Here is a 16,020-nt window from a genome sequence, read left to right on the forward strand (position 1 = left end):
CATGTGCTACATACTTTGAAATCTCCTCCAGTTTCTTGATGTTGGCCACGCTGCCTCACCATAACACTGGCATGGTTGATGCTGCCTTCACATGGAGGCCAGCAGACGGTAAACGGAAAATGCCGCTGGACGGAATGGTAAAAACCAACAAACTGTTGAACGGCACGGCACAACGCGTCACCATGTTGCTATGGCAACGTCAACATACTCATACGTCACGTTTGGTTGAGGACACCGTCTTGGCAGACGGCAAAAGTTAAAATACTATTTGAACTCAGGACTCCCCCAAGTTTTACCCACAGACTGTAAAAAGAATGGACGTAGCACCGTGACGTGTTTTGTGCCTCTACTATGGGCATTTGAACTGCGCCATCTTTGATTTTAGTGGGAGTCTACTTTCCATATTTGGAGAGGTGCGGCGTTTTGCCCACTGAACTCGAAGCAACCAATTAACAGCCGGTAACTGTCTGCGAACCTGTCATTCAACGTAACCACCCCCGATTTATGTTATATTTATTTTAAGCCTAAACAACACTAAAATGGTTGTGGTACAAAAAAATTCACCCCAGGAATTGATTCATCTTAAGCCCTATTCGCACGGGATTAGTTTTACCTGGGGACGTCAGGTGATTTGTAAATGACCCCCCCACGTCTGTGTTTCTTGCGGTGCATTTGCACGGGATAAGTGAAGTCTGTATTTTACTCAAATTTACTGACATTAAGGCTCCGATATGACGTCAAAGCTGTGCACGTCGTAACATCTGCTGCTGTCACATCCATGTGCGAAGCAAATGTAAATAAAATGTCAAAGCAGCAACGTGACTTCACAACAGTGCAGTTGTTGTCACAACGGGCCGTCATGGCATTTGTATTCAGCCTGTTGAAAGCTGCATGTTATCCATCTCAATATCCTCCGAAATTTTGCTCTTTTTATGGATCTGAGCTGTTTCTTCAAATGGTGTCTCCAGCACCGATACGAGCCCGTGTTTGCACCTAAACCTTGGAAATGCCGCTCATAATTTCCACCTCAGTCTCCATGTTTCAACCCGTACAGTATGGTTTCAACCGGGGAAGAACAAAAAATGCCCCTCAATTACTGAGATGCAGATTCACACGGGACTAGTTTTACCACAGGACGTCGGTCTTTGGTGAAATATAGTAGGTCATTTGCGGGGGAATTTTAACTTTACAAATTACTGACATGGCGCATTCGCACGGGATTAAAATCACAGACGTCCTCCGCAATTATTACTAATTACCAGAGGTCCCCAGGTAATACTAATCCGGTGCGAATAGGGCTTTAGACAGTGATTCAGTTCAGACAGCCACAGCAGCTTTGAGGAGACCACTGTCAAAGTCTGAAGCAGCTGTTGTTACCATGGCGGCCTGATCCCATCTATGACTGCATGTTTTTTATTTGCCACGACGACCACATCTGGAAGCATGGCATGGATGGGGAAAAAAAACAAAACAAGAACCAGCAATAATAGCATCTCTTGCCTTGTAGTGTGTGTTTGTGTTTCTCTCCCCGTGTGTGTGTGTGTGTGTGTGTGTGTGTGTGTGTGTGTGTGTGTGTGTGTGTGTGTGTGTGTGTGTGTGTGTGTGTGTGTGTGTGTGTGTGTGTGTGTGTGTGTGTGTGTGTGTGTGTGTGTGTGCGTGTGTGTGTGTTAGTGCGTATAGAGATGGGCTGGAAAACAACAGTGGATCAATAGGTTTACTGTGGCCTCTAGCCAGCGGCTCTAACACTCTGCTTTTGTGTGTGTGTGTGTGTGTGTGTGTGTGTGTGTGTGTGTGTGTGTGTGTGTGTGTGTGTGTGTGTGTGTGTGTGTGTGTGTGTGTGTGTGTGTGTGTGTGTGTGTGTGTGTGTGTGTGTGTGTGTTTGTTTCTCTCTCCTCTCTCTCATCAATACTTCTATTCGGTCGGCCCAAGGGCCCCGGGCCCCCCCACAGTGATCACATTTATTTTTAGAGGGCCGACAGAGTTTGACTGCGGGGTGATTACTGCTCCATGTGTTGGTTGTGCAGCAGCACACTGACTGTACAGTCACTGTAAACCTCACTAATGTATTTTTCATTTCATCCCTCTGTTCCAGCCTTCATGGTCAGATAACATGATCTCACACAGCTGGAATGTCATGACACAACAATCCCCTGCCCCTCCTCATCATCAGATAGCTCTTCATCCTTTAATGGTTAATTGTGGGAGTGGATCTGAAGTGTGGATGGATATGCACTATTTTACTGCACGAGTGAGATTTATAAAGCGTCTCACTTAGAGTATAGGCAGAATTCTGCTTTATAAGCCAGTGACTAACATCCTGTAGCATCCAGTGACTTTCATAGTCAGTCATGGTGTGGATGATTAATTCACTTAGCCTATCTTATGTCTTACAGGAAAAAGAAAAAATAAACACCTTAGGGATGTTAAAGGGATACGCCAACATTTTTTTTACGTGTCTTGCCTCACTCCCGAGTCCATGACCAGCAGATAGACACCATTCTTTCGACTGTGCGTGCAGTAACAAGGGAGATAGAGCCGTATCGCCCGTAATTAGCTTAGCTCAAACACTGGAAGTGTATAGGTAGTGTTAGCCTGCCTCCACCTAAAGTCATCAGAGAAACTCTTCAGCAACTCTAAACGGAAACCGGCGGGCTGATCTTCGTCTCAGAGCTGACAAAACTCTCCGGTAAGGCATCTTGAGCGGTCAGATGCCGGTAACGGGACCAGGTCGGTCAAAACGGAGGATTCAAGCAAAGACGGCTTATTTTGGTTCAAGCTAGCTACATCGAGGGTAGGTTAGCTTCCTATGTCAAAGTAAAACCACAAATTCTATCGTCATGGTTTTCTGTATGTAAAGGGCAAAGGGTGTTTTATTTTGTGAAAGTAACCGGAAGTGCGATGGTCACAACGACTAGCTTGAGTAGCGCCGAATTAGTCCGAACAAAATAAAAATTGTAAACAGCTGGTATTTAGACAAATTAACGACACACTGCTGATCTAACGGTTACTTTCTCGCCTAAACATGTTTGAAGTGTTGATAAAATGATATATTTACAGAGTTTAGAGCTAAAATGAAATCAGCTTCTGACTGCTGGGTAGGAGGCAGGCTAACACTACCTATACCTATACACACATACCAGTGTTTGAGCTAAGCTAATTACGGGCGATACGGCTCTATCTCCCTTGTTACTGCACACACAGTCGAAAGGATGGTGTCTACAGTATCTGCTGGTCATGGACTCGGGAGTGAGGCAAGACACGAAAAAAAAATTTGGCGTATCCCTTTAACAAGGTTAGAAATCTGTGTTTGTGTAAATATCTAACAACATGAAATACTAGTTGTGTTTAATCCCTGTGTAGACAGGGTCTTTGGGTTTATAAGCTTGTGTTGGTTTAATGTGTGAACATATGAATCCCAGCCTCAGCAGGAGAAACACAACACTGGAAAATAATGATGAGAATCAAAAAGCAGCTCAGAGTGTGTGTGTGTCATAGAGACGCTGAATTCATTCACTGAAAAGAAGAGAGTTAATGGAGCTGTTTTTTTAATCAAATATTCACTTCGCATTGTTGATGAGTTTAACATGTGGGTGAAAACGAGCTGTTTCTCGTTCTCTTTTTTGCTCTCTCAGTTAATTTCAGTCATTTTCTCTCTCTCTCTCTCTCTCTCTCGAAATCACACACACACAGTTTCACCCTGAGTGGCTCAGGATATTACCTTTCAACTGGAGCTTGATTAATTAGTCCTTAATTGGTTGTCATGTCACTGACCAATTGTGTGAGAGCACCCCTGAGGGCCGGGTGAGACAGAGGACACTAGAGAGAGGGAGAGGGAGAGAGAGAGAGAGAGAGAGAGAGAGAGAGAGAGAGAGAGAGAGAGAGAGAGAGAGAGAGAGAGAGAGAGTTTGATGGAAGATGAATGACAAGCCAATACTAAAGACACACATTCTGCAAATGCTAAATATAAACTGTAGCTTTTCTCATTTTAACAACCACTAAATCACATCCACACACACATTCATACAGTGTTTTTTCCTATACATTTTGTTCTGCCATACACACACTGGTGATACATCAGGGGCAGCAAGTAGATGAATCCACCGACCCTCTGATTTAAGGACAACCTATATTTCTGATGGCCCAAGGTCAAGGTCAGTGTGACCTCACAAAAGACATTTTTCGGCCCCAAAACAGAGAAAAAGTATGAGAAAATTTCACACAAATATGAATCTATTTATTTTTTACAATATATACATTGATGGGACCTGAAGAAAGAGAGACAGTACTACAGTATAAAAGTAAAAAAATAAATAAAGATTTCTTTTAAGATCACATCACATCACGTCACTCCCTGTTCAGCTTTTGTCACTTTCCTTTAGGTCCACTGGATGTTTGACACATCTCTTTTTTTTCTTGTTATTTGTCCAGGCTTCCTGCTTTCACTCTAAGATAGTGTGTCTATATTATAGTCTATACTTCCTCTACATATCCAGCCACTGTCCTGGACTCGGAGGGTCACAGTTCAACCAGTTCCTCGTTGTGGCCTTCTTACATGTCAGTGTTATATAATATTTTGAAGAGACAGAGCTCCCTTTGAATCATGTTGTCTGGTATCAAACCCACATGGTCCAGGGTCTCTGGGTCTCCTCAAGAACCTGAATAAATCGGTGTGAGGGATTGGCATTCATCTGACCATGTTTACCTATTGGTTTATTTTTATGTGCGGTAAGAAAAGTTCTTTCATGTAAATTCCCTCCATTTTAGGGTCTACTTTTTTTTTTAGATATGAAGTGACCAAATGATCATTCAAGAGTCAAGAGTTGGTACCAGTTTAACTTTGTCCACTTCTTCCCACACAATTAACCCTATTGGCTAAAAAAACAGATTGTCAGTTCAGATCAATATGATCCTGTAAATGACACAGTCTGTAAACAACATGCAGGCAGGTGAAGCACCTAGAGTCTGCTGTGGTGTGGTCTCCGTTTATGAGAGTAATGTCTATTTTTTTGTCTTTAATCAGTGTTTTTGCCTGTAATGAAAATTGCCCTGCAGGGAAACATAAAGTCCATTGAACTGAATTGAATTGTTCTTCTCTGCGATCTCTGTCTACCAGACACAGACAGGCTGTTAATAAAAAGGCTATTTGTCAGTCTGTCAGCACTCACTCCTCCAATCAATGAAGACTCACTGTGTGTGTAGACGCAACTGTAGGAAAACACCACGTAGGACGAGGGTGAAACAGGAAAGATGAAGCAAGAAGGAGACGACCAGAGGAGGAGAGGAGAAGGAAACAAAATAAAACAAAAAGCGAGGACATCGTGTAAAAATGTGGACGAGGATGAGACAACAAGAAATATTGAAGGTCCCCAAGCTTCTCTGAGCTTCTCTGAGCAGCTCAGCCTTCCTCACCTGTTAGAACTGTTCTACTGCCTGTGGAGTCAAACAGCAGGTTAAACTGCACAGGGCCACAGACAGCCATGGACCACAGCCTAGTGGGGATAGCTTAGGGAAACATTATGGCAAATACAGTAAGTTCAATGTAAGCTGATTTGTTAGGTAACACCAGAGTTAGGTTAGATTCACAATATTTGACACATCACACACATAGTGACTGAACTGCCATCAGGACTTCAGAAATAAAGTTATTACTGATCTGCTATTACAAGTTATACTCCTTTAACACTGGGATAGAAGTATAGAAAGTATTTTTGCTCCTCTTGATATCCACATTATAAAAATAAGAAGAGCTGAAAAATGAGAAAGCAAGAAAGGAAGCAGAAGAAAATGAAATAGAAACACTTTCCAGAGTGAAATCAAACAACCAGGACAAAAAACAACATCTTTATGAGAACACATTACAGATATAACTGAAAGTTAGAGAGATCAGAGGCAATTTGGAGGGACGGGCAGATGGATCAGGGTAGCAGGGACAAGGAGGAGGATTGGGGGTGTGGGGGTGGGGGGATCAGGAGAACAAAATGAGAAAGAGAAATCCCAGAAAGACTTTCTCTCATAATTAATAAATGAAAGATGTTGTTAGTGCATCTGATCAATAGAGTTGTTAGGGAGAAGGAGCGATTGATTGGACCATGGGATGAAGGATGAAGGGATGAGGGGAGGGGTGGGGGGTTGGGGGGGGGGTTATGCTGTTCGCTCTTGTGGCTGTTTTGAATTTTCACCCTCATTGAGAACAAAGGAGTCTCCTGAGCCTCATCAACACTGATAGACACTTAGCACCATCCTGACCTTAATAGGAGGGAGGGGGGAGAAAGGACGGATGGAGGGGCTGGAAGGAAGAGGAGGGAAGAGAGAAAAAACAGATAGAGGAGGGGGAAAATGGGAAAATGATGATATAGAGACCAAAGGTGTGAAAGGAGGAGGGGAAGAGAGGAGGGAGGTGAAGGAGAAGAAACGAGAAGAAGAAAAAGACACAGGACAGAAAAGAAAAGAAAAGAAAAGGGAGGATGAAGACAAAATGGAAGAATGTTTGAGAGAGGAGAGAAGTGTAGAGGAAGGAGAGAGAGGAGGAGAAAACCTATATGAAAATGTAATACATGACATTATGGCTGTATATCAAGGAAGATGTTGCCATATATGTCACATTAAAGGTACAGTATGTACACCCACTGGATATATGAGGATATCATTTTACAACATAGTGATACTCCCATCATAAAAGTCATGTACATGAATGAATTATGATATGGCATGATCAGAAAATATAATTATAAATCATACTTACTGTTATTTTAATGTAACTGATTATTTTAAACACCCATTTTTACAGTTATATTTACAAATATTTACATGTGGTATTTGGTATGATCATGTACATATCATATGAGTCCAATATATGACACAATAATGTGAATAGACCTCATGTAGTATGTAATATTTGTATACTACTGTAAACATTTCTGAAAAGTATAAATATGTTTTCTCTTACTGTCTCATGTAAGATAGCAAAGAAAAAACTAGAAAATTTCCTCGGGGGAAATTTTGAATGGGCCACGGGGCTACTGCCGGTTTTGCCATCTCTGTCAACATGGGAATCAAACCCACGATCTTAAGGTCAAGACAGAACTGATCAGACTGTGTGTGTGTGTGTGTGTGTGTGTGTGTGTGTGTGTGTGTGTGTGTGTGTGTGTGTGTGTGTGTGTGTGTGTGTGTGTGTGTGTGTGTGTGTGTGTGTGTGTGTGTGTGTGTGTGTGTGTGTGACACTGACTTGACACATGTTATGAGCTGCATCCTGTGTCAGTCTGATTTAGCTGTGTCTGTGTTTATAAACATTTAAACGAGCGCCAGGTGGATTGTTTATGAAGTTAACGAGCTCTGGCCTGAGAATCACAGAGGTTACCACGGCAACTCGAGGTGGTTACCACGGCGATAGGGCACATGATATGAGAGATAACAAGTTTGTCTTACAAATTCTGAAAAAATTATGTGTGTAGAGTGTAAATTGTGGCCGGGCCGGGTGTGGAAAGAGAAAAAATCTGGAGTTTTTCTGGGCTCTCTCCCACTCTAACCGATGATGTCACGCGCTCTGACACGAACATTCCGTGCAATACACACCCATTATAATCTCATAATTTCTCCAAAAATGATCATGGTCATTGATCAGGGATTGATCAAAAACTATATGACCTATCAAAACGTGGAGTAATACGACAATACACAAGACTTGTGTCTACTGTTTAAAGTTTAAATGGAGTCTCTAGGTGAAAGTATGCCTGAGCAGTAGACGTTTGTTAAACTCCAATGATTGGTCTTTTTCGCTCTTTTTTTTTCACCCGTCCCATTGACTTCAATGCAAAATTTTGCGCAGTTTTTCGCGACTTATAGAGGGATTACCAGCCTACGTCACAGACGTTCTACTGCGCATGTCGCCTGCAGAAAGAGAGCAGCAAGAGCCGTGATCGTGTCTTTTTGTGCTGGAAGTTGCACTAATTGTTTTGATAAAAATAACAAAACGCGCAAATTTAACAGAATACCGTCAACTCGCACCCCTTTCAAGGCAAACGAGAGAGAAAATAGTACATTGGCGATTAATTTCGAGCAATATAACGTGTTAGATACGTTGGTTTGAATGGTGATAAAGCTAAATGCCCACAGGCACAGCTGTAACGTTAGAACTGCAGCGAATGAGTTGTGAAATGTTTACTACGACAGTGACTGAAGACGAGGTCACATACTAATGGAAAGCAAGCTGACATTAATTAACGTTAAGCTACATTGTTTTAGATTACCGGTACATACTCAGCCATGCATGTAACGTTACAGTTACGTTATGCAGTTGTTCCAGACTTTAGACAGGTCCGTCCTCTTCCCTCTCTGACCAGGCAGCACCTCAGTCCTCACAGACACTGAGTTTTGTAATCGTGAGTATTTTCCTGAACATGATTGTCTGTTAAATAGCTGTAGGTAACGTTAGGGATGCACAGTGACAGTGTTGTTTTTACCGATAAACGCCGTGCTGTGAGAGTCCGTGGCTTGTCCCGTGGCTGAGTTGCCGTTGCCGCGGTACAAACTCGATCCTCCGTCCTGACGTTTTTTTTTTTTTTTTCCTGCCGTTATAAAACCTACAGTCTATGTATAAAACACACACTACATCAGTAGGTGATAAACTGTTGTGGTAGGCTGACAACATCGCTAGCTAACACCGCTTTGACTACACTAGATCCATGGAGGTAACCATGACAACCGGTTCTTTCTGCAGTCAGGTTGCGCACGCATCCTGATTTGTTGGTAAACAGATAATCCCTCTATACGTCGAGCCGAAAAGGAGAGGACGTCCGTTGTTATTGTAGAGGTAGCATTCAAGGACCCTCGGAAAGCAGAGAATCCCGCGATTCAGATGCTTTTTTACAGCTCGTCTTCATCATAAACGGTTCGGGAGGTTTTATTTTTGTTGTTGATGTTTTGTAAAACTTGTGCAAGTGCCGATGATAAGTTCGGTTTAGCGCCGATGCTACGTTCTGTTTAGCATTGATGCTACGTTCGGATTAGCATCGATGCTATGCTAGGTTAGCGTCTGTTCCCGTACCACGTGATTACACGCACCCTATACGGTCCCTCCTTGTCACAGAGGCACCATTCAGGGACCCTCGGAAAGCAGAAAACCACACGATTCAGATACAGTTTACAGCTAATCTCTATCATAAACGGTTCAGAAGTTGTTTAATGTTTTGTAAAACACTCGTCTTTAGAGGGTTAAAACAGCAACGTTCTAGTTAAAGCCATTTTTCTCACTTTTCAGTTTGTTGGTCATAATAGATTAAAATGCCCATAACTTTTGATCTGAAAGGGCTATCTCAGTTATTCAAACAGTTATGAATGGCTGAAAACTTCTAGTTTATGGAAATATCAAAAAATGAAAATGTCAAAATCCCACCATGTGAAGGGTTTTCCCAGGCCACCACACATATGTGGTGATTGTATACCAGGATGTAATTATGCAGCTTCTCAATGGAACTGGATATATATGAAGACTATATATTATGAATGTAGTTTCTTGGAGACAGTGATACATTAGTGGGACGTGAAAAAAACCACACCTGAAAGAAGCGTCCTGGAGGAGTGTGGTGTATCACTTTGTGTGTGCACCTCTCTGTCACAGCAGTGTTCACACCTGTTGGTCTCTGGTATAATCTGGTCTTTTTTTCTTTGTGGTCATTAAACGAAATGCTGAGGACGATTGGAAGCATGTTTTACGTAAATGTACAGCAGCCCTGAAGGCTCAAGAACCTCAGAAAACAAAAGCAAAAAAGGCAAAAAACCTTTCAGTTTGACAGCGCACAAGATTCAAATACTCACAACACAATGGAAGTGTTTCCAGGGGACAGTAAACAGAGTTGAACACAGCTGGGATGGGATGCATTAGGTCAGTGCTTTTAACTTCAAAAGTCACAACCAGTCATTGAACAGGTGTGTCCCAGTCGGGTTCATCATTCTGTTCTTTTAGAGAGAGAAGGATGGAACAGTAGATGAGTATTTGGATTCATCACGTCTAAACTGTCATTAAAGGTATAGTTCAACATTTCTGCAAATTCGCCTATTGCCATAATCCCTATAGTCTTAGCAATGTGCAGGTCACAACTTGTCCACCAGAGCGTTTTGGAGTTATTGGATTGTGTATTTAGTTCGATGAGGGAACTGCTAAAGTACCATGCAGCTCACGTCTCTGTCCCGTCGATCTAAAAACAGCTTGCACAGACAATTGCAGGTAATTAACCTACTTCAAAGACTATAGAGATTATGGCAATAGGCAAATTTGCAAAAATGTTGAACTATCCAATTTGCCAAAATTGCGAGCTGCTCAGAGCTACGCTACGGAGGCTCCTGGGATTTCTTGGTTTCCCTATTCAAACTCATCAAATACACAATCCAGCAACTCCACAACGCTCTGGTGTTGTGACCTGCACATTCACCACGCTATGAGATAATAACGTTACCAGACAGAGTTGTTTTAGAGGGAAATACAGAGGCTGTATTCGAAACCGCATACTACTGTATACCGCTAGTACAGTTTGTACTGATTTTGCCAAAATGCTGTATGCAGTATGCAAACAAAAGCAAAATCTGCAGTATGCGAAAAATTCCCGGATCTTGTACTGATTCGGGAAATATCTCCAGTATGCATCTGACCAGTCTACATTGCGTACTGTATCCCACAATGCAATGCGCCCCTGACGTCTAACTGTAACCAAAGACGGTAGTGAAGTATCTTTGCCGTGTACCGTAACTATGTTATATAGTTTAATAAAATAAAACTTAATGCAGACTGATCGGTTCATTGTAAAACATTTATTTATTTTTGTAAATGTGGTGATTTCTGTACGTAGGCGACAGAGCCCCAGGCAGCGCTGCTCTTCTGTCCAATAACGTTACACACAGGAAGCTTCACTTTTAATTCAAACTAACTAATGCTACTCCCACAATTGTTAGATTTTGTCAATGAGACCAACATTTATCTCCTAAAAAGAATTTAACCAGCCGATGGTAAACCTCTAAAAACCTGCGGGTAAGTTAATTAGCGATGGTCTTTTCTCCCCCGGGATGACGACGGAGGTTGGCCGGCCGAGCAGCTCTGCAGATCGGCTGCTGTCTCTGTGATGTCCCGGTCGTTGCGGAGCTTCACTTCTCCAAAAAACATCGGAGCAAACTTCTAAACAGCCGTCATTTGGATAAACAGGCCGTATATTTGGGATCTTAACAGTTACTTTCTCGCATGAAAAACTATAAAAAACTTAATTAAGTTACATAATACCAGCGCTAGAGCGGGGAATCAAACAGCTTTTTGCCTGTTTTACGTGAAATGCATTCTGGGAAACTTGTATACTGCATACTGCGGTGTGAACAGCGTCTGTCTGCTGAAGTAGCAGACTGAATCCCACATTCAGTATGCAGTATACAGTACATACTAACGCAGTATGTAGTAGGCAGTACATTAGTATGTGGTTTTGAAAACAGCCAGAGACTGCTTGATGGAAAAACTGTCCCTCACAGCATCAGCTGTTTTACATTAATTTACCTCTAAAACAACTCTGTCTGGTAACGTTCTGTTACTATCTCATAGCGTGGTGAATGTGCAGGTCACAACTTGTCCACCAGAGCGTTGTGGAGTTGTTGGATTGTGTATTTGATGAGTTTGATGAGGGGAACCAAGAAATCCCATGAGACTCCGTAGTGTAGCTCTGAGCAGCTCACGGCTCTGCTCCGCCGTTCTAAAAATAGCTTGCACCGACAATTAAAGGTAACAAACCTACTGCTATGACTATAGGGATTATGGCAATGGGACAATTTTCCACAATGTCTTGTTTTTAATAATGTTGTTAAAATGTTATGCTCTGTAAGGTGACCTTGGGTGTCATGAAAGGCGCCTCTAAATTAAATGTATTATTATTATTATTAATTTGCCCTTTTCCCTTTAAGTAAAACCTACATGTGAGAGTGACCTGTGCTGTCCTGTTTGTCCTCACAAGCTGTTTGGTCCACACCAGAGTTCAACTGACACATGTGCAGCTGGAGCTGTCAGTAGTCTGTCCCTCCTGGGGACATGTCCACATCACAGAGGGTCCAGTACCAATAACAGTTAAAAAGCATTACTGTAGATCACTGTTCTCAGGCTCCCAGGCTCCCAGGCTGTGTGGGTGAAAAATCCAATAAGGAAAACGAGTTGGGACATATCAAGACACACATCTGGATAAAACTGATATTCCACTGGCTTTCACAGCCCATTGTGTGTGTATGTGTGTGTGAGAGAGAAAGAGAGAGCTAGAGAGGGAGAGCCGGCGGTGTGGTTGTGTGTTTGTCCATTAACAGCTAATAGCAGCTGTGTTTCCCCATTATCACTAATGGATGGAACTCTCTAGACACGCACACAAACACACTATCTCACACACACACACACACACACATCCAGTCTGCTGGGGCCATTACTTACTCTCTCATTCCCATGCTGTCAAAATTAGCAATGCAACATAAAAACTACACGCGCACACACACAGAGCTCTCTAAACGTCTCAGCGGACAGGAAGTGAGGGCGTGAGGGCGAACGAGGAAGTGTTTCCCGCGGCAACCAAAGAGCTTCGCCTGCGGTCCATCTGTCTCACTTCACCTGTAAACTGTGTGTGTGTCTGTGTGATGTAATGATGAGAGACAGTCGGGGGAATCCAAAGTGCCTGTTGACTGTTTTAATTGTCTTCTCACCCCCCTTCCTCACCTCTCCATCCATCCCTCCTCTCCCTCCCGTCTCACTCTGTCCCTCCTCTCAGCTTTTCTTCCTATCTCATTCTCCCTCTGTGCTTTTTTGTCATGTTCCACCTCCATCCCACTTTTCATTTACAGTAACTCAACCCTTCCCATCTTCTACCTGTCCTGCTTCATCTACAGTACCATTCTTCCCATCCTGATTTTCATCTCCTGCTCAACTCCTTCCTTTTCTCCAACTCCACTCCTCCTTTTTTCTTTTTCCTTTTTAGTTTATCATTTTCTTTCTCTTTCTTTCTTCTGATTTGGTTTTTCTTCCATTTCCTCATCTCTTTCCATCTTTTCCTATCTTCCTCCTTCCTGCCTATCCCCATTGTACAGTAGTCTCTGTTATCTTTCCTCAGCATCCTCTTCCTCCAGCCTTTCTCCATCCTGCCATCCATACTTTCTCCTCCAAATCTTTCATCTCCTTCCTTGGTCCTTTCTTTCTTTCTTCCTTCCCACCCTTTTTCTTTTGTCTTTCACCATCCTTTTCTTTATGATTATTATTATTTTTTTATTTATTTTTTATTTATTTTTTTACAAATGTTGTTTGTCTTTCCTTTATGTTTGGACCCAAAACCAAAACCAGACGCTGAGAGACGGTAGATGGTGAGTGTAAACAGATTGGATGGATGGATGGATGGATGGATGGATGGATGGATGGATGGATGGATGGATGGATGGATGGATGGATGGATGGATGGATGGAGTGGTGGAGTGGTGGAGTGGTGGATGAGAAGACTTGGTGGAGAAGCAGCAGGAACAGGCTCCATGAGGAAAATCATATACATGGAACTGAGCAGCTGAGAGTGGAGTTACCACTGAGCTGATTGGAGAGCACACACACACACACACATACACACACAAATGTGATTAGTCACGGTTGCCAAAGTCTCTGTACTGTATGATGATGTATTCTTTCAGATCTCAGCCCGTTCCCAGGTGAGCCGGCTGGTCTGGGTGCAGCCTGAACTGAGGATAACAATGTAGTTTGAAATCACTAGTTAGAGCTGACCAAACATTCAGACTGTGATACAGGGTTAGAAACAGTCTTCCTGCATGAAATGTTGTGTAACACTCCTTCTGTCCTCTCTCTTCTAACCATACACACACACACACACACACACACACACACACACACACTCATGGTTCTTCCAGTCCACTGCTTCTCTCTGTCCAATCAATGCAATATTAATGAGCCACAGCCCTGCTGGCTACATTGGGCACTGTGTGTATGTGTGTGTGTGTGTGTGTGCGTGCGTGCATGTGTGTGTGTAACTGATGATATCTGTGCATACTTTTATCTTTGTTCTAATATTGTCGAATGCTCCATTCGCTACATGCCACATGTTTTTGCATTTCAGTCTGCATGTGTATTTGTGTGTGTGTGTGTGTGTGTGTGTGTGTGTGTGTGTGTGTGTGTGTGTGTGTGTGTGTGTGTGTGTGTGTGTGTGTGTGTGTGTGTGTGTGTGTGTGTGTGTGTGTGTGTGTGTGTGTGCGCTTGTGCCCCCTACCTCAGGACAGGCCTCAGGCTAAAGCTCTGTCAGTGTCAAGGTCACACACACACACACACACACACACACCCTCTGATTCATCTGGGTTTTTGTCCTTTAAACTCTCTGTGACCAAACTACTGGGTCATGTTCACACACAACAACATGTACATGAACAAATCAGCTTCACTCCCTTTGTTCTGGTGTTACTGTTCTGCAGGACTCTGAGCTCACAAACCATTTTCTGACAAAACACACAAAAAACAAAAGACGTCTGTTTAAAAGACAAAAGGAAAGTGGATGTTACAACTATCAGAAGACCTACAATCTGACAGAAGCCATGGACAGTGTCTCACCTCTGCTCCAGTCATTTTGGTTCATGGTGTTGAAGTGAACTTGTGATGTGATGCTGATGTCTAACCGGACAGGAGACAGGAGACAGGAGGCAGGAGACAGGAGACAGGAGGCAGGAGACAGGAGGCAGGAGACAGGAGGCAGACAGGAGGCAGGAGACAGGAGACAGGAGGCAGGAGAAAGAGGAGACAGGAGAAAGAGGAGACAGGAGGCAGGAGACAGGAGGCAGGAGACAGAGGAGACAGGAGAAAGAGGAGACAGGAGAAAGAGGAGACAGGAGGCAGGAGACAGGAGGCAGGAGACAGAGGAGACAGGAGAAAGAGGAGACAGGAGACAGATGAGACAGGAGAAAGAGGAGGCAGGAGACAGGAGGCAGGAGATAGAGGAGACAGGAGACAGAGGAGACAGAGGAGGCAGGAGACAGAGGAGACAGAGGAGACAGAGGAGACAGGAGGCAGGAGACAGATGAGACAGGAGACAGGAGGCAGGAGAGAGATGAGACAGGAGACAGAGGAGACAGGAGACAAAGGAGACAAGAGACAGAGGAGGCAGGAGACAGAGGAGACAGGAGACAGAGGAGGCAGGAGACAGAGGAGGCAGGAGACAGGAGACAGAGGAGGCAGGAGACAGGAGGCAGGAAAGAGGAGGCAGGAGACAGGAGGCAGGAGACAGGAGGCAGGAAAGAGGAGGCAGGAGACAGGAGGCAGGAGACAGGAGGCAGGAGAGAGAGGAGACAGGAGACAGAGGAGGCAGGAGACAGAGGAGACAGAGGAGACAGGAGACAGGAGACAGGAGGCAGGAGAGAGAGGAGGCAGGAGAGAGAGGAGACAGGAGACAGAGGAGGCAGGACACAGAGGAGACAGGAGGCAGGAGACAGGAGACAGGAGGCAGGAGAGAGAGGAGACAGGAGACAGAGGAGACAGAGGAGACAGGATGCAGGAAAGAGGAGGCAGGAGACAGAGGAGACAGGAGACAGAGGAGGCAGGAGACAGAGGAGGCAGGAGACAGGAGACAGAGGAGGCAGGAGGCAGGAGACAGGAGGCAGGAGGCAGGAGACAGAGGAGGCAGGAGACAGGAGGCAGGAGACAGGAGACAGGAGACAGGAGAGACAGGAGACAGGAGGCAGGAGACAGGAGAGACAGGAGACAGGAGACAGGAGACAGGAGGCAGGAGGTAAGTGGAGTGCTATTACTTGTATACAATATGGTATAGAATATGGTAATAGTGACAGTAATAATAATAAATAAAATAAAATAAACAAATAATAATAATATTAGGGATAATGAATAGGTAATAAGAGAAAGGAGCAATACATATATATAATAATGAAATAAAACTTTGAAAATAAAGGGATAAAAAAAATATATATATTTATATATATATATATATATATATATATATATATATATATATATATATATAT

The sequence above is a fragment of the Trachurus trachurus genome (genome assembly GCF_905171665.1).
Source record: "Trachurus trachurus genome assembly, chromosome: 12".
Classification (NCBI taxonomy): domain Eukaryota; kingdom Metazoa; phylum Chordata; class Actinopteri; order Carangiformes; family Carangidae; genus Trachurus; species Trachurus trachurus.